General features: G+C 36.6%; 1 protein-coding gene across 4 annotated transcripts in view; it reads left to right on the forward strand.

Annotated features, from left to right (window-relative positions):
* Positions 1–25,456, forward strand: part of LOC108551115 (pyroglutamylated RFamide peptide receptor) — a 77,577-nt gene that overhangs the window by 17,267 nt on the left and 34,854 nt on the right. The gene's annotated exons all lie outside the window — the stretch shown is intronic.

Here is a 25,456-nt window from a genome sequence, read left to right on the forward strand (position 1 = left end):
TAGAAAATCAAGGGAGTAATAGACACGTTTCGCACAGCGAATAAATCTCTGTTGGAAAAGAGTTAGTCGATAGTAACCGAGGAATATTTGATTTTGTTTCACAAGCATCGCGATCATGCCGCTTTATCATATTCGCTGGAATCCTACTCGTGACAGCTGTAATTTAATTAACAAGTGCAGCGCTGTTGGTAACAAATGGTAACCATTGATCGAGTATATTCAAGCAGACGATAAAATTTGCTTTCCGATGTTTGATTCGCTAAAAGTCTATGGAACACGAATCCGTGGTTAGTGGGTTATTAATTCATATTTGCAATGTACGTAAATTAATTACTTGTTCTTGCTGATATTCATTACTCGACACGGTTAGCAGGTTTCACTTGCCACTCGTTTATCCGAGAAGCTAAAACGTTCATGATTGAACGTTTTGTCAAGTTTATTTAATAACAACCTGTAACGTGTACCTGTAACGTATACCTAACTATAGTATACGCAGATAAATGAAAATAGCATAACGAAGATAAACAGGTGCACGTAATCAGGTTCATATTTTGCTAAAAGCCAATATTAATTTTGCTAAAAACAGCTGCTTGTTTTCAGTAACTATAACAACAGCAAAATTATAATAACGTTTAGTCTTATCCATAGTATGAAGTGAATAGAGTATTATAAATTGAGTAGAGTAAAATTTAGAAAAGAATTAGTTCCATAGAATTTTCTTTTAAATTCCTCAAATCTATTTCTTTCATTTTCTCATAGCACACGTATCTTCACTTCGAATCTGTTTTCTCCCAAGACCTGAATTTCCAAAATTACGAAGTACTGAAATCGTGAATACGTTTTTGATTATTGTTCTTCTGTCTCTGAATGTTCTGGCTGAAAATGATCGTGTACCTTACGGATGTTATTTCCGACGTTATGGTTGTTTGGACAGGAGAGAAGAATTTGTTGCCTTTCATCGAAATCTCTGATATTATTTGCCGGATTGGAGGATTCTCAGGCAGATATCTTTTAAGAAGATTCACAGAGCAACAGATGGATTTGGCGTTTCGTTTAGGGGAGATCGAGAGGGATCGAGACGCGTTGTCTGGCCACGATGGTGCACGAAGTCAGTGTCAAGCAGGCGTCGCGACGACGTGGCCCGAGTGAAAATAAAATCGAATTGTGCCAAGTTCTAAAATTACGTATCCGAGAAACGGTCCGATGTCGGAGGAGAGGTGGTCCGCCATTCGACACAGCGATCCAATTAAATTCGCTTTCGTACTACTTTGCTATTTTCTTTGTTGTCGGATGAAACTTGACCGGAATCTAATCGGTGTCGTCTCGACTAGTCCAGGCCATTTATTTCGATGCTTTTACTTCTACTATTTTTATTATAAGTCACAAGTGGAATCGAAATCTGCGAGGTGACCTTTTCCATTTTTCCCATGTTACCAATTTGCCATTTTCTCTGCAATCTTGACCTATTTGAGTCAAAGTAGTTCTTAACTCCTTGAAATGCAATTTATTTTCAGTCAGCACTGTTTAAGTAGACAATTTAATTTTCTTAACTTTAAGAGAGATAGAGTGTATCCTTTTCTTAGAGGATCCTGCGTTAATTTCAATATGACACTTTCAGATGCGGATACAACAATGTTCAAATTTTTCTGGCAAGTGCAGATCGTCATTATCAGTTTGCTCAAGAGCTGGACTCGTCATCTCATATCTAAAGGTTAGGTTATAAATTATCTTTGAACTGTGACGTTCTTTTATTTTGTTTTAATTTTGAACTAATTCAGGAAAGGTGACGAAGGTTTAATTAGGACGATCATCTGTAAAAGACATTCGAAGAAGTTCTTCTTCGTTGGTTAAATTCATCATTAAAGAACGAAAATTAACCCGACCCATGATACCAGGACTCGAAGTAATTTTCCAAAGAAGAATTTTTCCGAGATCTCTCATTCGACCCTTGGCCATTTTTCACACAGTCTGCTAATTTCCTCTCGTAAGATGAAAAGATCCCTAGACGATACTTCGTTTGCTCGAAGAAAGGTAACCGGGTTGTGGGAAGGGTCGAAGGGTGACAGGAAGCAGAGGAAGCACTTTGAAAACGTTATCACCGTGTACGTGGCAATGGCTTAATCCGGACTAGAGCAAAGAAGTCTGACGTTTCGTTGAGGTTTCTTTCACATAGCTCGTCACACGTTCCAAGGGGACGTGATTCAATCTATTATCGGCTCAATTCCAGCCTTTTAGTGTCAATGATACCATCTGAGAATGCAAATGGTGACACGTTCTTGCTGATGCCTCCTTGTCTCTATTCTCCTTCTCTTCTCTGGGATCTCATAGAACATTCGTTTTCACGGTTCTACTTGCTAGGTTTGGAGAACTGTTTCTTTGTAGCCTTAATTTTCTTCGATACAATTTTCAAAATTTTTAACAATGGGAATATTTGTGCTATTAAACAAACTTCGATTATGAAAAATTCGACGTGATCATAATTAATCTCGCAATAATTGTAAAAATATCTACACTACAGTAATTTGTCACGTGTAAAATTCAAAATTTAGTATAAATCCCCATTGAATTGTTGCGAAACCACGACAAACTCAAAGTAAATTGTAGCAGGATTCTTCTGTAACCCATTATAAGCAATTTATATGTACATTTATGACCTAAATCTCGTGTTCATCTGACGATTTAAAGAATCCAGAATCTTGAAAATTCAAGTCCATAAAATCAAAATTGATAAATCAACTAAATTTTGGAACTTGTGTCGATATTTGTAAAAACATAATTGTGTAGGATTTTCCTCAAACTTTTTTTCGACTGCAATGATGATCTCAGATAACACGTAAGACCGACACGAAGAGGCATCTTAATTGAATATTACTTGCAATGAAATAGATCTTTATGTCCTTTCACGAAAATAGAGTCTTTTAAGATTGAACTTCTTCACCCTGGAAAGCATGGAAAGCAAACTGTTGTGTCCTCTCGTTATTAATTCATCCCCTTAAGGCGGGTCGCCTGGTTGCGCTCAGCATGGTTTCGATCATTATTATCTATCGCGGCATTATTGGCCCAGTACGTGGCTCGGGGTCATATTTTATATTAATCTCGCGTTACTCGAGGTGGAGGGAAGAAAAAGGCAAGTTTGCTACGAAGCAAAAGGAACGATGCCGCCAGTCGACAGATTTATTCGTTATTCGCTGCAGAAAGGGTATCCTTTGCCTTGGGTTGGCTCGCATTTCCTCCCGCGAAGAGGACATAATATCCTGGACGTTGGCTCTATACTAAGGAAGCTCGAGTGGTAAGAAAAAGATCTCTGCAGAAATTTCGCCGGGTATTGGACAGGAAGTCGAGAGATAGGGCGACTTTAAGTCAAACCTTGACAATTTTTCGGCCTGAGAAATAGAGCTCCCCGACGAGGATCGATGAATATTTACTATTGAAAGTTTATTTCAGTATTCTTCTTGTCTATGAACTAAGAGATTTATTAGAAGCTGTTGAAGCTGAATTTTCGAACCACCCAACGCGATATTTGCGAGAAATTCGGAGTATTTTGTAGCAACGATGCCATAACCCCGGAAACTTGGTCGTTTTCTCGCCAATCTTAGACCCTTGATCCTAGCTCTTGTCATTAGTGGTTAGATACGAGGTACACGCGAGTTACACGCGAGTTACAAGCACGTAGGATCATCTGAAACGTAATTTCGCTTTATCCTTGGAGCAGTTTGTAACCCCGTCCCGAGCAACCACTATTCATGGATATTATTACTCGCGTGCGTAATGGTAGGTTCTGCTCGGGCCAGAGAATTGACTGTAATCTCTGTCAATAGAATTGGATTGCTTTCGAGATGTAGTTGCTTCCAGACATCGTGAAGTCGCGAAGAATTCCTCTGATAGTGTACAATGACGTCGATCACGTGGCTTGTGGGTCACTTGTCACAGTTGGAAATTAATTTTAATAAAACAATGGAATTCTGTATTAGGATTATGAGTTTATAATTAAAGTAAAGTAACTTCTATATATATATTCTCATTTAAATTCTTACTCGAAGAAGGTATATCTATGTTTGAATGCACTCGTGAGAGAGTGTCAAGAGGGTATGTGACACAGTTTACCTACACCCTCAATTCTAATTTAATATTTATATAAATATTTATTCTCTGATTCTGGGAGATATAAGAATATAAATTATTTATTCACACCTTATATCCTAGATTGATTTTTTGTATATAAATAAATTAAATAAATTTATAGGCACTCCTCCCTCCTAGGGGGGTTATGATCTCTTGTGGTTCCTATGGTGTTACCAGTTGGTATCCTGATAGCCGTTTTGCTATGATAGGTAGTCAATAGAAGGACGCAAGGAAGGGATGCTTTTCGTCCTGGGCCTTCTAAGTGGACTCTCCAGTAAAGCTTTCTAACAGGCCCTGTGTTAGACAGGGGACATTTAGATAGTATAAGAACTTGTATTTATGGGAGTCGAGGATTCATCAAGGATTTGCGAGAAATCTCAAACCTCCATTTTCCATCTAACAGTGAGGGTGTGAACATTGGTCGCTATAAATTTAATAAATTTAATCAAATTGCATAACCTTTTTGAACATACAAAATTTGTTATTATTCGTATTCTTCTGACAAATATACACACGTCGTACGTCCCGTAACGCAATGAAGGAAAGGCCTTTAGAAATTATAAGCAGCTGTGCTTTTTCCCCTCCATTCCATTTTTCGTTTAATCCTTGTCTTTCTTCTTCTGGTGGTTTCCGGTTACATTTTATTTCCCTTATCAATTTCGCATTTCAACCTGTATAGTGTTTTCCCCTACGACCGTAGGTGCATATTAACGAATCTGGGGCGATCGCATTGTTAACTTGTTCCAGGGGGATGATTAATTCTACTCGAGCGAAATCCCAGGTTATTCGGCTGGTTGAAAGCACCGATGCAAATCTAGATTACCATGCGTGTTCGACTGGAGGAACGTTATTCGAGGCTGGTGGAAAATTAGTGAACAGGCAAACTGCGCCTTGAATTCCATAGAAAACGGAATTCCGCGTGTTCCGAGAGGGAAAATTTGTCCCGTGCGTCACCTATTTGCCATACCACGCGTGAATACGTCGACTAATTGAATAATACTCCTGGAAGTCGAGCACGTCTGAGCTGCCATGCAGAATCGAGAATCGTATCGAACGATATCCGTGCTCATCTTTAGAAAAATAATTTAACCACTGTGACTTTTGGCTTTATTCAATTACTATGACCTTTGACTATTTTAAGCCGCGAGTCGCCTTGGGTAAGGGGAAAAAAATGTTATTTCTCAATGACAAACGATTGTATTAAAATTCTGAGAGATAATGGCAGTCGAGCCTCGTTAACAGCTGTTAGCTGATATCCGTTTGTTTTTATGGTGGACGGTTTATCGACGTTTCATCTAGTTTAACGATGACCTGCATTTGCTGGTGCAACAGGTACGCGTGCCAGAGATGTTGAGCAATTTGCTAGGTAGTACATCGTCCTCGGCTAATTCATTACGAAATTATGTGCCGTTGCTTTCGTTTGCTCTGTGTAGTATACACATTTTTCGCGCGGGATAAATCGAGACTGTTATTGGGTTTATGTTGGTCTTGTTAGTATACTTTTACAGTCTCGTCGTCAAATAGATTTTATCTTTTATGTCTGACTTGTTTATATATCTGTACCTTTCTTTGATTTAGTTTAATTCATTTTTTATTATTTTTAACAACTATGGGTCATATGATAATTTAGATTTAATTATATTTATAATAATTTTTCAGTTGGAGAGAAATTAGCGTAGTTTTCAACTATTTATGAAAATAATAGCGGAAAAATAATGTTTAAGTTTAGGTTAAAATTTGCGGGATATTTAAATCCTGAAAAGAAAGGTTAATTTTATCGGTGTTAAGAAAATTATTTATTACTCGGCATAGTAAAATGACGTAAGTAAATTCAGTTAAGAATTAAATTTCTACGATTGTGATTATTATATTTTATAATAATTTTTAAGTTGAAGAGAAATTAGCGTAGTTTGCAATTATTTACGAAAATAATAGCGGAAAAATAATGTTTAAGTTTAGATTAAAATTTGCAGGATATTTATATCGTGAAAAGGAAAATTAATTTTAGGGAGGTTTGTAATGTATCGATGTTAAGAGAATTGTTTATTGCTCGGATACAATGGCATAGTAAAATGACGTAGGTAAATACGGTTAAGAATTCAATTTCTTTGCCTGTGATCTCGAATGAAGCCGGCCGTGTCCGTTTAATGAATGGCCGTCTGATCGTACACCGGCCTTTACTACTTGCGCACCTCATCCTACGCTTTGAATCGGTTTCCAATTTTATCTTCTGCACTTTGTGCCAGATTATCTCGCACAGAGTCTTTGATCTTCTTGCAAGAATAACTCGTAGATTCTTCTCGTTGCATCGTTTCTCCATTAGATGCATCTAAAACACGAATTTGCATGCCAAAAGCATAAATTCCTCCAAATTTCTTTATTTTATTAAGAAATCAATTAAAAGCTACGAAAATAATAAAATGAACCAAGAACAATTAAAAAGAAACAAATAGACAATAAATATTGTACAGAACCATTGAAGCTCGTTCAGAAACCACTTCATGGGCATTAAATATGGCGGCCAAGGTTGCAGATAAAAATATAGCAGCGAAAGAATGATGATCCTGAAAGAGTCGTATCTCGTGTTCCACAGGCGTATTATCTCTCAGCAAACTTGAAGCACTCCCTCTTCCTTATTTCCACTCGAGTATTAAAAGTTCGAATTTCAGGAACGTACATTAGAGAAACTTCCCTCTTCGAGTTCAAAAGAATAGAAAATCGGAACGGTGGGTAAAAGTTAGCGAGCGCATACGTTCCACGCAAATCTTCGATTATCGGTCAGTTCATGTTCGAAGCGATACTACTCACACCGATCGATCGAAATCGCCCTTTTTCGACGGACATTCCCGTTAACGATCGTCGAACACAATCCCAGAGCGATAAATTCCACACGCGATCGAGTAGAATCATTCGGCCACTTTTTCCAAGTACCAAGAGGCTCGTGCGGTTGTCAAGTTTACGAGAATTGTTTCCGAGGCGGAAAATTTATCGGTTGCGATCGCGGAAATGTGTTGCATTTCCAAGATTTTCCAGCGACTGTCGAGACGCTTTCCCCCGGTCGAAAGGCTAAACGTTAGCCGCGGAACAGAGTGTCCCCTTGGCTGCCGTTCTTGGCAGCGTGACAGCGTTCGGAGAGCACGTCTCTGACGGAAGCTTTTTGTTCTCTCGTGGAAGATCGCGTGTCACGCTTCGTCGAAAATAAAATCGTTATTTTTGTGGGCCGGCTATCGTCATTTAACTCTATATCGCCGTACGAGCGACAGAACGTTCCGTTTCGTGGAAAAATGGCCACGATGACGCGTTGTTTCCTAGAATAATGGTTCCATTTCGTCCACATCGATAAATTTGTTACTCGAACCTTGTTTCTCCTTTATTCTTTTATTTTTTCGTTTCACCTCCACGTGTTTTTGCTCGAAAGGAAATAGAGGTTTGACAAGGATATTACGTAGGTTTCTTGTGACAACAAATTGCTTCGCGAATAACGTTAATTATTTGTTTGAAATATAGCGACTGAGAGGTATCTAGAACGGTTTCTGAAACGGAGATCTATTTATCTCGTTGACAGGAACATTTGGGAATATCTCTAGTAGGGAAAATAGCGATGGTGACATGCCTTTTTCCAGAGGAATTAGTACCGTGTCGTTGTCATCGACAAATCTTTCAAGAAATATGTTCTTCTTTTATTTTTCTTTTATTTTTACGCCCTTTTATTCGAAGGGAAACAGAAATCAATTCTACGTAAGTGTCTTTGATCTCGGAAATCGAAAATAAGGAAGGGTCTGAAGACTCGGAACACGGTCTTTTATAATTTCTTCGTCGGCTGAAAGGAAAATGGTAAAACGGAAGTTAGGGAAAAGAAGCGACGTTAAAGGTGACGTGGAAACGAGGCAATCGCTCTATTGACATTAGGTAAAGAGGCAATAAACTCGTGGCGATCGATACTGCTGGAAGTAGCGAATGTAGTCGGAAATTTCGCCGCTTATTTGCGTAAACGCCCTTAATAAATTGCAAATACGATAAAATGCAATAGAATTCTACATATTTCCAATCTACGTACCTCCATCGCTAAATAACAATTTCTTTTTACGTTTATGGTGATCTAACTCAAAATTATTCCTCTTCGAAATTCACTTTGTCGATTCATTTTAAATACAATTTGATACGTTATTCGATACGAGTCAATTAGATATCGCATTTCCCTAATTTACGCAAAATTTCCAATATTTCGATTTGGATTTCTCTTTCCAAAATTCGCCATAAATTCAACACATTTCGCACAGCTCAGAATTTCTCCAATTCACTTCAAATTTCAAACAAACTTTTGAGCTTAAACAAGATTATTTTTCCAAGATTTCCCATAAAGGAGGATTAAAAAAGAGGCCATTTTCGGTATCGTCTGGCAATGAAAACTTCCTTCAGGATGCTTAAGAGCATATTTTCAAAGACCCTGAAAGAATTTTTCATTTACAGGTGATACCAAAAATGACCCTACTTTAACATCCACCTTTAGAATATTTTGCGCTTGAGGTAATACCGTGTTAGGTATCTTTTTAACTTAATATTTCTCTGTAAATTTATAGCGGATTGAAAGTACCATTTATCCTTATCTTCGTGAGATAAAAATTCGCGTTGCAAGGTATATTTCTTTGAAAGGATCGTCGCTTCGCTCAGCGGCTTCCTTAGTATCCTCGATCGCACGTTAGGGCCTCAGATGTTCCAGAATTCCCCGATAAGAAGCCCGACGAAGTTTAAGGGAAACTCGGTTTAAGTTTTCGAAGGCCACGTGGGACGGTGCTGGAGCAATGTTAATGTGATACAGCAATTTTCGTCAGCCACAGTAATGTGCGGCCATTCGACCTAGTCAAGCGGAACACGTTAGCAGATAATACGACAATTACATCCACCCCTGTGAACTTTCTTCCCCTATCAACGAAATTATCATCGGCAAAAACATCGCCACCGCAAAATAGTGGGATGTTCATTTCCGCACGAAATTCTGTACGAATTTCGATTTTCAAAATCGCGCGATTTTATATCCGATAATTAACAAAGTTAATTGACTAAATATCGAATTCACGAATACCGTGGAACAATTATCCGATAGAATAGTATTACACGAAAATTACACGGGATCATATACGTGTAATAGTTTCGAGTCGAATTTTTGTCCATTCCAGTTGTTCGATTGAATAATACACGGTATCATGTGAAATCCTTTTTTGTTGTTAATTGACCAATCAAACTCATTCTTTACTCGTCGAAATTTAACACGTTCGACGCTAGTCACGTATATATACTTTATTTTTGTATTTTATAAATTTCAAATATATATTTAGGTTATTTCCGAGTTTCTTATTATTAATTTTATGGGTAAAAGTTATTAATAACAATTTTGAATCTTCGCCGAGTACACGTGCACTTAACTATATCTTAGATAGATAGGCTATCAATACATCAGCATCGGTGGTATAACTGGAGGGTATGGGGGTGATTCTACGTGAAAAAACGAATCGAAAATAAAGAATAAAATTTTTTCATTCGAAGCTTCGTTATCGAGAAAATCGACTTTGAATATTCACTGCGTACGCGTGCATTTAACATTGGTTTAGATGGATGTACCATGGAATATTCAAAATCGAATTTCTCGACAACGAAGCTTCGAATGAAAAATTTTTATTCTTCATTTTCGATTTATTTTTCCATGTAAAATCATCCCCTACTCGGTTGTATACTGATGTTGATGTATTAATGGTCTATCCATCTAACAATAAAACATAGCTAAGTGCACGTATATTTGGTGAATATTCAAAGCTCATTTTGTCAAAAATGAAGCTCCGAATGAAAAATTTTTATTCCTCATTTTCGATTTATTTTTTTCATGTAAAATCACCCCTTATTCGGTTGTACACTGATGTTGATGTATTAATGGTCTACCCATCTACCAATAAAACATAGTTAAGTGCGCGTATATTCGGTGAATATTCAAAATCGAATTTCTCGAAAACGAAGCTCCGAATGAAAAAATTTTATTCTTTTCTTTCGATTCGTTTTTGTACGAAGAATCACCCCCTTCCCGATTGTGCTACTATTGCTAGAGCACCCTGTATATTTCGCGTGAGAGACAGTTTAAATTGTTCCGTCAAAGGATCTGCGGCGTTTCCATTTCCTTCCCGTCCCTGTATCCACTTTCTATCCGCTTTCTATCCGCTTTCTATCCGCTTTCTACCCACTCTCTATCAGTCGGTCGTTGCCGGTAAACACGCGACAGCTTAACCAATGAATCGCTTCGCGAGAAATCTACGTTCAAAGCGAAGTACCTCGAACTCGCCGCACCAAGGATTCGTTATTCGTCGAGCAGGTGTGCGGCACGGATGTTCGCTCTACTTTCTTCTGTCATTATAGCCATTCGCAGGGCGAACTCCCTTTGGTTTGTCTCCTTTTACCCCGCAGACGTTCCAACTTTCTGCTACGTTTGAAAGACCAGCTTTCCTGGTATTCTCTGGCCTTTGCCTCACGCAGATGCAGTTTTCAAGCGTCCATCGGGGTGAGTGGTTTAAGATACTTTCTTATCGTTTGCGCCCGGAAGCTCTTCACTACGAGGAAGTCACGGTTCTCTATATTTAGATAAATCTGGAATGCACTTATTTTCAAACTCGGACGTGCGAATTTTATTAGATGGGGACCAAGATCTCGTTTCTTCTTCAACAAGCTTGTCATTGGATATTTTTCTATTTAATCGTGATTTTTTTGTTACGATTAAAATTTTTTGGGAACTAAAAGTATTCTTCTTCTCTCTTTTATTATGTTATTTTTATTTTTATTATATTTTTCTTCGTTTCTTCTTCACTATGTTTTTAAATTGCCAATTATGAAATAATTCTGCGCACACTGAAGTCGTGAAACAATGTTTCAACTCTGATTAAAAAATTATTTAACCTCTTCAGGGATACCAGCATTTAGTTTAGTTTAGTGTCTTTTTAATTATGATTACTATAAGCGAAAAGAAAATTAGTATCAGTTGGAATGTCACTGCTAATAGTGGTTTATTCTATTTCATAATCACTGCTTTGAAATTATTATAACGCTACCTTGAAAATCCGTCCCTGAAGAGGTTTAGTTTTATATATACATATGTAGAAGCTTTAAATCGCATGATTTATTTGGATACGATAAAAATTAAAGCTATCGTGTCTTCCTCACCTGGTTAATTATAGGACTAGAATCGGATCACGCTATTTTCATAGAGAAATTCCATCGAGGTATTTCAACCACTAAGGAATTCCACGAATCGAAAATTATTGGTCGTTCGAATAATTAATTAAGTCGGGAGAGAGTTCCTAGCGTCTCGTCTGGCCCATATCGTGCCGTACTACTTGCGCGCCGCGCATATTCGCGAGAAATTTCTAAATTTCGCCTACGGCTTCCTCGATGACCGTCTCTTTCCTCCAGGAGTTTGCTCGCATAGTTGAAGTCGACACGAATTTTACGACTATCGTTTGTCCTCGTGAATCTTTAACGTTGGACCGCTAACGAGCCCCATTAGTCTCCAACTACGCGTTTTAACGCAGTCTTAAATCTTGCCTCGAGTTGCACGCTTAAGGCTCGACCGAATTTATTTCGTCTCTCAGATGAAAGTTGGACGCTTCTCAAAGGCTTGCCTTATCGTTTAACCCTCAAACGAGTTCCCGAGTATTGCAAATTTCTCCGTGATTTCTCTTTGAGACTACTCCGGTGCGCTCGGAAGTTTGAATTTGGCGCGCATTTTAAATTTTTAAATATAAAGTAAATTAAAAATTAATTTATATTTAATTAAAAACTAAATATAAAATAAATTAAATTAAAAATACTTTTCTTTTGCAAAAATGAATTCAATTGTTTCGTTAAACAATATTTATAGTTGATCAGAAATATTTATAATACTCTTAAATTTCCTTTTAATGATAATCGATTATATCCTTCCTCGAATAAGGATAAAGGTTAATAAATATTATTAACCTTTTATGGTAATTTATTTTAACATTTATTTCTTCGATTAATGGTGCTTTTAATTAATTTTACATATTTAAGGATAGGTTTTCCCCTCTTTCTTTCGCAATTTCTCTTCGAAGGATCTCTGTTGAAATAAACCATAGCTTTGCAAAGAAGGTGTCAGGTGTGTTACAGGTCAATAGTGATTTTTGGGTCTCGGGGTTTCGGTTTATAAGGACCTTTTAAAGGCATTATTATAACCCATAAGACCACGTATATTCTTTTATATTTGCATAAGCGTACTTGTATTTTCCACTAATAATAAACTACATATACTTCGTTTCTGTACAACTGTATACGGTTAGTTCCCTAGGCTTTTGAATAAAGACTTCAATTTAATTCGAGAAATTACAACAATCTTCACAACTGTTTCATTTCTATAGCCTCGACTTGTGCATTAGGAATTACCCGTTAATTAACAGGCACGAGGAGGCCGATTATCTTATAGATAAATGATTGCAGTTTAAAGAGTAGTGCAAATACCAAGTACCTACGTGCGTTGAATTCTACCTCGCTTAATCCGCATGTGCATCCAAGTTTGCAGCTTAATGCACTGGTTATGACGCACGCGTATGCACGTACATTGAACCTATCTTCTTTGCTCGTATCCTGTGAGCATGATACAAGTAGCAACGCGCAATTTCCCATGTAAATAGCTCTTTGAACGCTGAAATACCCTCGTAACCGTGACCAATGAAATTTTCTTTCACGTTAAAGTATATTAAATGGGAAAAATATCATTAGGAAAATGTGAAACGGTGGATGATGATTCCAAGTAGAAACAGATTGCTCTTACACTCTTTGGTGATACAGGAAACTCGGCATAGATCACTAAAGTGGGTCGTAGTATAGCGTATCGAGTAGAAATTTGGACAGAAAAATCTTCAGCATTCGTGATTTATTTGTACATGTATGAAGGTATAAATTACTTTGTCGATGAAGCTTCTGCTTTGGAAGATAAAATTTTTAAGCTTGGGGTTCTGTAATTTATTTATTCGAATTTTGAAATATCACAGGACCCATGTTGAAATGTAAAGATTGACAATGATTGGTGCAGGATTCACTCGATGGCTAATTTTATTTCTTGGAAGACACATTTTTTAAACAAGGGGCACGAAAGGATCCTATGAACAAATTTTCAAAATACAGTTATCGATAGAAATTATAAAATTGCAAATTTTTGTATAAAATATTTTCTGTCTTCTAAGATTCATTAAACCTTATATTAAAATTAAAAATGAAATCGAGTTTATTTTTAATTTTAATCTTCGTTTCTTCACTTTGCATGGTAACCGGATAAGTCTCTAATATTTAGAGAAATAAAAATACTACAGATAGTTAAAAAGGGAAATAAAAATGGTCAATGTTTAATATAATATCGCGTGTTAAAATATTTAGTCACGTAGTATTTGGGAACCCCCTTGTCAAATTTCGCGATGAGAGTGCAAAGGAGTTAATCTCGAAATTTGGTGAAGGAATTCGCGCATGGTGTCAACAATATCGCGCTAACAAACGCGTGCGTGTCGAGCGGAATGCATTGCAGCTTCATCGCCAAGCAATTGTTGGATAATTCGTCGCGATGCATCATGCATCGGGTTGAACCCTTACGTCGCGTGAAAACATAATCGCGTCGGTGGAAGGAAGTTTCCTTCGTTATTTTTCCCTCGACGACCGATCGGGCCTGGGGTATTTCGCGTGGAAGAGGATTGCCAGGCGCGTAAACGAATTCGAGATCGGAAAATCGTGGACTGTCGAGGAAGGAATGGAACGATATAAAATCGACAGAAAGGTACCAATGGTATTTTGATACTGTTCCTTGCGTGGGTTTAACCTTTCATTGAAATGCCGGGATCAGGGCATAAAGTTTGATTGCGAACCCCCGAGGGGTTATGAACTGGTGACAATCGTTGTTGCCAATAAAATGATAACAATGGCTTGTATTACACGACAGGATTGAGAAAGGTACCGACAGAAAGACGTCGAAATGAAAGATTTATGTAAATTTTGAGGGAACTTTATTATTTTCGGAAAATAAAGGAAAATTCTTATTTCGATCAAAACTACCCCCTTTTAGGTCAATTCGATAAATTTCTCGTTACATAATAATCCTCGAAATTCGTGGATTTTTTTATTATAAAAGGACCCTCGAAATTTTTGAATTTCTGCATAGTTATAAAATTATTCTTGGAATTTTCTCTCTCTCGTGACGGTCCGTTGTTGCTCTTGCTATCGAAGGATTATGGTCTTTGAAAAGTCCGACTTCAAAGTGAGTAATTAATAGCCACAGAATGCCTTCAAACTCGATCAAAAGAAATATTTTCTAATATTTTAATTTAATTTGTTAATTTAATTTAATAATTTAATTTTTATTTTATAAACGATGGATGTTAATAGCTGTTTATCAAATGGAATATTGGAACTGCCTTAAAGTTTCTGATTTCACCTGTTGAATATCTAGGAAAGCAGTTAAAAATACAGTCGTGTTTTATTTCTGGCCGAACCGTAAGTCCCATGGGACTCCCCATCCGTGGAAAAGTCCACGAATACTTTAGATGAGCGGTCATTCGTATTCCGTCGAAAGGGACACAGAGAAAGCAAGGGATGCTAACTCTCTGGAGAAAGTCAGCCTCTGATATTGCTGTTTCTTGGCAAAAATAGGCTGTTGGAGGATGGTAGGTGGTGAAATTACACGGTTACCATTTGTCGGGATTGGATCTCGCTAACCTTATCATGCTGTCTTTGCAAAATTTCCATCACTCGACTATTCTTGCGAAAAGTAACTATCTTAGTAACTCTTTGGTAACGAGATCCTTAAAATTAAATAAACCTAATATTTCTTAACATTGAAAGGACAGTCTTCAAAAGAAAGGGAGGATAGAAAAATTCTCAAGGTGCAAGGGGTGAAATTGTATTTATCGGGAAACCTATTAAGTTTGCGAGGACTGATGATTGTGGAAAAAAATTCAGAAATAAGAAATCGTGGTCGGAGTGAAAAGAGTAAGCGTAATAGCAAGAACAGAGAGGAGAAATTCTCGAGGGAGTCGATGAGATATTCTACCCTCGTTTGCACTCGACCTGCAACTAATCGATTGCAGAAAGTGGATCAACACTGGAGAGTATTTTGTTAGGCTCTGGTTCTCGGGACACGCGACTTTTATTAGGTTCTTCGTGATAATGACGATGATAATGATGGCAGGTCGTGAAATGATGGACGGGGTCTCGTTGTAGTGGATAAAAATGAAAACAGGACAGTAATTGTAATCGATAGACTACAGATGTAGAACAGAAATTCCAAAGGCCAGTGAAATAGCAACAAAAATCAATTTTTTGATAGTAATCGTAATCGATAGAAAATCGAAGCAGATTAGAAATTTCAGAGACTAAAGAAATAGCAAGAAAAATCCATTTTTTCCACAGTAATCGTAATCAATAGAAGACCAAAGCAGAATAGAAATTTCAGAGGCCATTGAAATGACAAGAAAAATCCATTTTTTGACGGTAATCATAATCGATAGAAAACTAGAGCAGATTAGAAATTCCAGAGACCACTAAAATGGCAAGAGAAATAAATTTTTTGACAGTAATCGTAATCTATAGAAAACTAGAGCAGATTAGAAATTCCAGAGACCACTAAAATGGCAAGAGAAATCAATTTTTTGACAGTAATCGTAACAAATACATATATTTTAGGATAAAATAACATTCCTTCTTCTTTGTATGCCAATTAATCAGTGTCCCCACATCTACAATAAAAATACACATGTCACACTAAAAATCCCGAATTAAAAATTTCCACGTTATATATATCAAAATTATCCATATCGCAGTTAATTATAGGAGGGAAGTAAGAATTTTGAAATTTAAGTCTCAGAATTAGAAAACGCGAAACCACGCGTGTCTCCACCAAGATTTATCTTCATGCCAGCGATTATTCTTCTTTTCCTGGAATTTTCGCATCGGATTAGCCGCAAGACGAATGATAGCGTGAGGATTTCACATGAGAATGTTTTCGCGATTTTATTCTCGAGTTAGTGTTCGTTGAATAAATTTCGTTTCTCTGCTGAACGAATAAACGACGAGCAGAGAGACCGGTGTACCGTTTTAATCTGTAATTCGTTACGAAACGAACGTTCCGTTTGCACAAAAGGAAGTATCGATTCGATCTACTGAATACAAGATTTGTTGCAACCGGTGACACTAGCAATAAGAACACAAAGACCCGGGAAAATGACCAGCACAGCTGGTTTTAATTCAAAATTTCGAAGTCGGCTGATCTTCGTGGAAGATACACGCGCCATGTTTGTCACAGTTCCCAGTTTAACGTTTCATGGTGGACATAAAGGCGAGCTAAAATACACGCGTCGACGAGATTTAGTCGTTTGCTTTGTTATAGAAACTCTACTGGCGTTCCTTTGTCGTCGTGCAATATTCCCAGATATCTAATAACACGTCGTCTTGGTTTTTCATAAATCGCATTTCATCTTCCTTTTAAGAATGCAAGATGGCGGACGTTCTCCTGAACAAATATTAAATTCCTTTGTTCGTCGTATATGCTTTTCACTTGCAGTAGAAAGACTATCAATTTTTGAATTTCTTTCTCCTTAGTTATTTCCAATCTCATTTCTAACTAATAATTGGAGTGTGTAATGTATTTGGATTTATTCGTCGAAGTACATTCCTCGGTTAAAGATATGAAAAAGTTTCAAATTTGCAGAAGCATAGCAGAAATTATATAAATGTTTCATTGAAAAGATTAACTAAAACTTTTTAATTTAATTAATTAAACTAAAATTTTTATTTTAGTTAGATTAACTTTTTTAGATTTACTGAAAAAATCATTTATTTAATTTATTTTGAATTTTTGCAAACCCATTTAGATAATTAAATTTGCACTAAAAAAAAAATGCAAAATTAATTCATCAAAGATTAACTAAAATTTTTGAATTTAATTAACTAAATTAAATTTTTATTTTAGTTAGATTAACTTTTAGATTAACTAAAAAAGTCATTTATTTAATTCATTTTGAATTTTTTCAAGCCCATTTCGACAATTAAATTTGCACTAAAAAAAATGCAAAATTAATTCGTTACGTCATTGTTTTATCTCGAATAGTCAGCCAATATTGATATTCCATTCCATCAAATATTACTCCTATTGTATGTTTGATTTTCCTCGTGAATGATGATAGATAGAACAAATATTATTTTTCGAAATCATGCGAAGTTTTATCAAAATTACCAAGTCCATATGGACTTTCGCGAGCTAAATCGAATAAAATGGAAAAGTAGAAAGCTAGAAAGTGGAAAAGTAGATCCAGTGACAAAGTAGTTGTAAAGAATCCTGAAAGAATTCTCACTGCTGATCAAATATGTTTGAAAAGTTGAAGTCAGGAAATTTTCGCGTCTTTCCTACTGTTTCCAATTTTATTGTATTACAACTTTGAAATTACTCTGCGAGACATGGCAAACGAAGCACGTGCACAAGTGCATTCGTGGGGTGCATAGGTTTGGACGAGCTGCTCTCGAAGCTTCTTTGGTCAATGCACCACGAGAGTTGTTCTATGTGCAAGTCAGTTTGCTACTTTCATACTTGGAATATGGCCTAATTCCCAAGATGAAATATATAAAACAGCATACGTGACAAAATTTTTAAATAAATAATATTTACAACAAAATTTTGGTCGAATATGTTGTTGATTCTTTCATGGTATTTCTTTTAAAAATATTAGACTGCAATTTTATAATTTCTCGTGGTAGTTGGTTGATCTTGAAGAAACAATTTAGGGGGTGGTTTAACCCCCTGTAGTCACACGTTGATATTTTTTAATGTATTATTAAAGTAATTAATTAACAAAATTTCTTTAAATCAGTTTCTATCAATTTGCAGTTTTATTTTATTTATTAGAATTATTGGAAAATTGAAAAGGAGTTAAGTGTTGGATTAAGATAGGGAACACGATGGGGTTGTCATTTGTTACCACTTTTGATCAATTTTTCCTGCACGTCGTATGTCGCAGGAGAGTGTCAGATGTGGCGAGTTTCAGTTTTCAGGAGAATTTTTCAATTTTCTGATGCATGTGGTCACTCCATCGCCGTTATCTCGTTTGATATAAATGTCAGCCGGAAAGTACTATCGAAGATCTGATTTATGACAGAGCTCAGCCATTGCTCATCGGTCTTCTGCCTTCCGCGATTTTTCACGTGAAAACGATATCTCGATGCACGAGGGGGTGCGTGATCCTAAGCGTAAGCATCGAATAACGTAATAATAGTGATTAATACAGTGTCACCTAGATAGTAAATAAACAAGATTTTATTATCTTAAACAGAGATTGAACTAGGGTCAGTTTATATCGTATATAGGCCTCTTAGTTCTCGGGATGTTCCAAAAAATATGCTTTCAACCCCTACCTTTGAGGGATGATTTCACCTCTTCGATATGAACAATGATCTATAAAAAGAAATACACGTGAAATATTTTTTTGAGAATTATCTGTCGCATAAATTTCATCAAAATTGGCGTGAACGGATTGAATATGGTTTCTTGTAAGTAAAATTTTTATGAATTGCGTAGTATCGCATATTTTCCACTATGTACACGTAGCTTTATGAATGTTACCGAGAGAACAAGGGTCGAAGGTGCAAAGCCCAGGTCAGCTGAGAAAACCTTGTATGACGGCGTCAGGCTCTTAGCATGACCATATTTGATCATGTTGAGGAAAACATTGGAAAACGTGTACATGGGGAGTAAGAAATATAAAGCCAGGACCGATTCTAGAGGGTAACTAATATTGAATTGACAGTTGTCGTTGAGTTGACTTGTAAATTCAAGAGTCGAAGTCGAACGGAGTTGTAATATTGTAATCCTGCACTGAGCATTGCAGTAAGTCGAGAAATAGTTCGTCACTTTATTGTCACTCTCACATTTTCATATTATTGTTACCAATAAACATTACCACCGTCCAATCTCTATAATAGTATAATCGAAGTAGTCGAGTATACAAATTTTAATGTCTGCGATAATAAATGCACGTTACACATGTAAAACACTAATTGGCATTCCTAGTTACTTATATATTTTGTTGAAGATTAGTCGACTCCAGTACGAAGTAACCGAGGTGCACCAGACCTAACCATTATAGGTACTCCAATTAATTGGGTGATGTAGGTTAAATACCACTCAAGTCTAGTCCAAATTTGGTCATTGCTAGCCAACTACCCCTTGTAGAGTAAACTGACGTTGGTCAGTGTCCATCTAGTAGTCAGTTTAGCACTAATGACCACTTCCGTTCAAAATCATCCTGGATGACTACCTGACACCCTCTATGGACGTTCATGCTTGGTTTCTTCCACAGTCTTGGTCACTTAGTCGTGACCAGTGGTCAATTTCCCTATAATCATTCTTGATTGCTGCGAAATATACCTAGAGGCTTTCTAATTACTCTTCTGAGAATTCTTCAAGCTCGTGCTTAACGAGTATTCGATTACCGTGGGCGTTTCCGGATTTACAAAAGTTCTATATTCTATTTGGAAATTCCAAGAGGGAGGACAATAAAAAGAAATTACCCAAAGACGTCGAGGTTAATTACAGCAGTGGAACAAATGCAATTTCACTGGAAGAAGAATAAAATTGTAAAGACGAAAAAAGCAGAAGATATTAGCGCAGGGATAAGAGAAAGATCCCAGGAGCAAGAAACCCCTGCAAGATCAGGTTTCTGTAATGAAAGAAACCTAACAGGATGCAGCTGTAAAGAAATACGAAGTAGCGGTAGAAAACTGCGGAAAATACGGATTTCAACGATAATAGAGAAATTTAATAGACAAAATGGAGTAATAGATAAGGGATTGCAATAGTAATAGTAAATAGGCATCTCAGGGTTTTATTCCCGACATAGCGATTTCCGAATAATCGTAAATTTACACAATTTCGAATTTTTATCAGAATTTTATGGAAAATTCGTTAAATGTGAATTTTAATACGGAAGTTGCACGTGGAAAAATTGTAAAACGTATTAGGGTATTTAAGGGACATTTCGGGGTTTTATTTTCGTCGGTATAACGACGTTGTCCATTAAAAGAGGGTGGTTTTGCAGACGCCACAAGCAGGGTAAATGCAGTTGCAGCGATTTCCAGATTTATGGCCGTGAAAATAAGTTTCGTTTACCACAACCCTGTGTAAAGATACAAAAGGTATATGGAACAAACGTTGATGAATAGATATACAATTTTGCAAATGGTTCCTCGTAAGCATTCTTGTGTTACCCCCTTAATGTGCAAATTACTTCAGTTACTAATAGTTTTCCAATAAACCAGATCTTTTATACTTATACTTCCTGATACGAGGCTAGGTTTTTCAATTCTTTTCTTCAATTTTGCACACCTTTACACTCGCCAATTTTTCAGTTGGATTCCTGCCATCATTTCTGCTAACCTTTGCAATGTTTCAGAGATTACACGCTTTATTCGAATATTTTGATTTCTTATTAAAATACGTGTCCGCAGCATGGCTGCAGCGGAATCGATGGTGAAAGAAAAACAGTAAAACGAGGGTTCACGCATGGATGACCTTTTCTCTGACAAACTTCCGTGTAATGGTCGAGAAAGTGGGAAAAAGTGCTGCAAAAAGTGGGAAAAAGTATTATAAAATTTCTAACGCAAACATAATCATAGCGTAAATAACGATTTAACGATAAATTAATCGTGACTGTTACTTTGTCCCTCTAAATATGTCCGTCACAGTAAATTTTTTTCGATGCATGTTTCGTTTGGAGTCGAGTACTTATAGAGAACAGGATAAAATTAATTCGCAAAATTTTCGTCGCTTCCAAAATTCGTCGAATTTTTGCAGGGTCTTCCGTCACTTATATTTTATACATGTATGTTAATAAAATTCCCACGGAAACTCGTAAAATCCTCTTTTACACCATTTACCAAGAAATTCCAAAAAAATATGAACAGTGGTAAAAAATGGTAGAATCAAAGGGACAGAAATTTGCATATTTCTACATACTCCGAGGAGAATAAAACAATGTACTCTAAAATGCAATTTCTAAGAGTAGAAAGTCGCAAAGGCTAAAGAAGTACATTTCACATCAACATGTTAATGAAATTATCACGAAACTCGTAAAATTATTCTCTTTACCATTTCACGAAAAAATGGTAAAAATGGTAAAAAGGTGGTAAAGTTGGAAGGATAGAAGATTTACATGATTCTACGTATTTCGAAGGGGATAAAACGCGGGAAGTGAGTCTGAAGTACAATTCGTTGCAGAGGATAGGGGAATATTCGAAAAATGGTCCCGACAATCTGGTCCGATCTGAACATTCTGTTTTGCACTTTAGAACCCGGGTGTGCGATGGATGTTACGTTTGAAAGGAAGGCCGACAATTTCACGGACAACAAACCAGGGCGATTTGCAATTTGCAAAATGCCTGGGAGCTGTCGGGCTCGTTTGCCATAAGAAATTCGTCACTTCGTTAAAGCGAATTGCCGGAGAGAAACTCCGATGTTATCGTTACGGATTTTTCCGAGCGTAACCCGGCGCCAGCTCTCTAAATTCTCGCGAATATTCCCGCTGCTCGATTACACGATCCATTTCCAGGGATATTTGTCCGATGACCCTCGTCATCATAGTTTATAATTGTTTATTTATATCGGTACGGTTTTCTGTTGACTTTTCTCAGCGAGTGCAGTCAATTTTTAGTGGAAATAGTGGCCCATCGCGATTCTTTACTAGCTGCCATTTTTAGAAAAAAAGAGAGGGGTTTTAATTTTTTAATTTTTTTTTTTTTTATTATATTTTGTGAAGAAAATGGCAAATGGAATTTTTATTTTTGTCGTCTTCTTTAAATTAAAATTCTTCACTAGGTACTATATTTAGAAAAAAGAGTGGGGGTTTTAATTTTTTTACTTTTTTTTAAACTAAAATTCGTGAAGGAAGTGGTAAATCGAACTTTATTTTTGTCGTCTTCTTTGAATTATAATTCCTCACTAGGTGCCATTTTTAAAAAACAAAACGAGAGGACTTGTAATTTTTTAATTTTTTAATTTTCTTTATTAAAATTTGCGAAAAAAGTGATAAATAGAATTTTATTTTTGTCGTCTTCTTTGAATTATAATTCCTCACTAGGTGCCATTTTTAGAAAACAAAACGAGAGGATTTGTAATTTTGTAATTTTTTAATTTTTAATTTTCTTTGTTAAAATTTGTGAAAAGAATGGCAAATAGAATTTTATTTTTTCGTTTATTTCGATTGTTCTTTTTTTTAATATTATGAGTCTTTACTAGGTGCAATTTTTACAAAATTGATGGAGAGATTGTTTTTTAAATTTTATTTTTAATTGGTTTACACTTTAAATTAAAATATCGAGTGCTTCGTACAAACGATTTGATTTCGAAATTCGCGAGAATATTGGAAAATTGAACTTATTTTTATCGTTGACTTTAATTATTGTTTTTATCATGTACATTCATTTCAACTTCAAACGGCGCTGTGTCTGGCTGCACCAGGTCCAATAAAAACGTACACCACTTGTGGATGCTAGTATTCATAATTCTGTAAATTTAATTAACGTCGGAACAATAGCTTGAAATGCAAATTAAACGGGAGAACACGTAAACGAGTGTTCAATTTTATATATTTAACAGACACGTTGACTATTATGGAAACCAACAATTATCGATATTGGCGTTAATTAATATATTCGAATTGGCGTTAATTAAAACATTCGTCGTATTTGTCAAATTTTCGATGCTTTAATCGTCAGATATATATTCTCTTTAGTGAAACATTTTATTTTTTAACAAAATATGTAACAATTACATAGCATCGTGTTTCGTGCCAAAATAAACGAGAGGTAGGTAAATTCGACGTTTGACACGTCGATATAAATAATAAATACATGACATATATTTCCTAGAATTCATCTACACAAAATAAATAAATATTCAAATGGCAGAGAAACGCTGAAATTTTCACGACACAGCACTCGTGTCAGCAATCCCCAAAGTGTCAAAAGACCATGGGGATAAACCTGACGAGCAAGTATAAAACTAGTAGAAACTTTTGACGCTTTCATCTATTATAATGCTAGATAATTCTAGAAAAAAGCTGCGACAATTGTGCGAAAATATTCCTGCATGTTGTTCAACATCGATTCAAAGTCTAAGAAATAAACGAGCGTCTCGTTGCGCGAGTATCAGCTTGTCAAAGTGCCAAATTCAACGCTCACGTCGTGGTACATGTCCTCGATAATTCAGCTGGCTCGTAACTCTCTACTAATCCTATATTTGCCCAATTTGTATCAGATGCGACTCGATCCTCGACCAAGCTTATAAGCAACTTGTCAGGAAGAAAAGTCGGGGATAACACGAGGCTGGAGAAACATTGTTATTAGTTGACAGTTGTTTGCGAACGCGGGTGATCCGGTTTTAGTCACTTCCTGCTGCTTTGTCATCCGCTGTCGGCATTACGCCTATGTAACTTCAGTGTGCCACTTTCAAAAAAAGTTATGGCTTGAACTTTGACTTGGTCTTCAACTTTGCCACCAGTTATTCCTCGAGTAGCTTACTGTATACGATATCACCATATTTTCCTTGGTCCAATGAGAATTTAACTTGGTAATTGAGAGTGACGAGGTAACAACGGGTATTTATTTGCGTAGATTATTGGTGTTTTGGAAACTATTTCTTGGGTGTCTAGTATTTCGTCCATTTCTGAAGCTTCGTTACGTTTGTATTAGAAAAGCTTGAGAAATATTGTAAAATTTTTGTTAGGGATTTTAGGGAGCGAAATTTTTAGGAAATTTTGGGAAGTATTTAGGAACTTTTTTGGAGAATTTAGGGATAGAAATCTTTTAGAAATTATTCAGGAATTTTGTAGAAAATTTGTAGGAATTATTCAGGAATTTTATGGAATATTTTTAGAAATTATTCAAGAGCTTCCTAGAAAAATTTTAGAAATTATTCAGGAATTTTGTAGAAAATTTTTAGAAATTATTCAGGAATTTTATAGAAAATTTTAAAAAATTTATCCACAAGCAGAGTGTTCGAATAATTAATTAATACTATCGTGGAAGCATCCAACTCAATTTTCCTCAATTTTCCTTGAAGCAAAATAGATCCCGATGCAAGGTGATGTCATCGAAAATAAAGATTCCTCTCAAAATATATTCATATTGAACGTTTCACGAATTATCATGTCCAAAAATTTTCTCCAATCCGAAAATTGAAAAAATCCCGAGTTTAAAGCTCTTTATCCCATTCTTTAAAAATTCCATGCACACCCGTCCGAGTTCTCTCGTAGATACCACGTCCGTCTATACCGCGAATTGTAGTCTCAAGTTGCGCAACTGGACCGAGCTTTCACGAGCCAACGTTTATTTTACTTTGTTCCGTAAACTTTTCGATAATTCACTGACAAATCACTTACTGGGCGCGAAAGAGCAACAAGCCGATGCAATTTCCGCTCCGTGACTGGAATCTCGAGTTGCAGCGGTTACAGCTTGCAAGATTGCCTGGGCTGATCGATGCTCTCGCGTTTCGTTTATTTATTCACTTGCATCCCGTGCATTGTACGTCGATTCTCAGTAACCCGGTCGCACGAACGAGTTCCTCACGCGTGCAGCGAATTGCATTACAATGAGCTGCTTGTTTACGGGATCGAAAGGCGCAGTCCTGTGTCTATATCGAATTGGACATATCGATCTCTCGCTCGGGTGCATCGGCAAGGTTGCGTATGGATAAGGTGACAACATTAATACAGCAGCAGGACGAATCGGGGATTAAATTAACATACGAGTTAGAATAAGAATGCTATCTGCATTTCCTGTTTGATCAGATAGCAGTTGTTTCGATGGGTTAATTGCTGATTGAGTGACAGGTTTGGCAGTAGGTTGCGGGCTGTTGATCGTTTAGTGTTGTAGCTTGGTAATATAAGGGGTGGTGTGGTAAGGGTGACACGAAGGAATATTGGTCGAAATTTCAAAAGCGTCTTGACTTGGAAAAGGTTTATTTCACACTGTGAATGAATGATCTAGAGTTTATGGAAGTACAGAATTATCGGGATCCGTTTAACAGTGACTGGCAGGATACGTTCGTCGCCACTCTGTGGTCTCTGCTTAATTTCTCACGCGAGGAGACTTCTGCCTTTTGGGATCCTATGCTCTCGGTCTTTCATGAAATAATTGAGAGTTTACGCAAACACAGTCATTGCAAACCGTTTGACAGCGATCGGCAGGATGCGTTCGTCGTCACTCTGTAGTCTCTGCTTAATTTCTCACGCGTGGAGGCTTCTCCCTTTCAGGG

This window comes from Eufriesea mexicana, unplaced genomic scaffold, assembly GCF_001483705.2.
Source record: "Eufriesea mexicana isolate 0111107269 unplaced genomic scaffold, ASM148370v2 scaffold3653, whole genome shotgun sequence".
In the NCBI taxonomy this organism is placed as follows: Eukaryota; Metazoa; Arthropoda; class Insecta; order Hymenoptera; family Apidae; genus Eufriesea; species Eufriesea mexicana.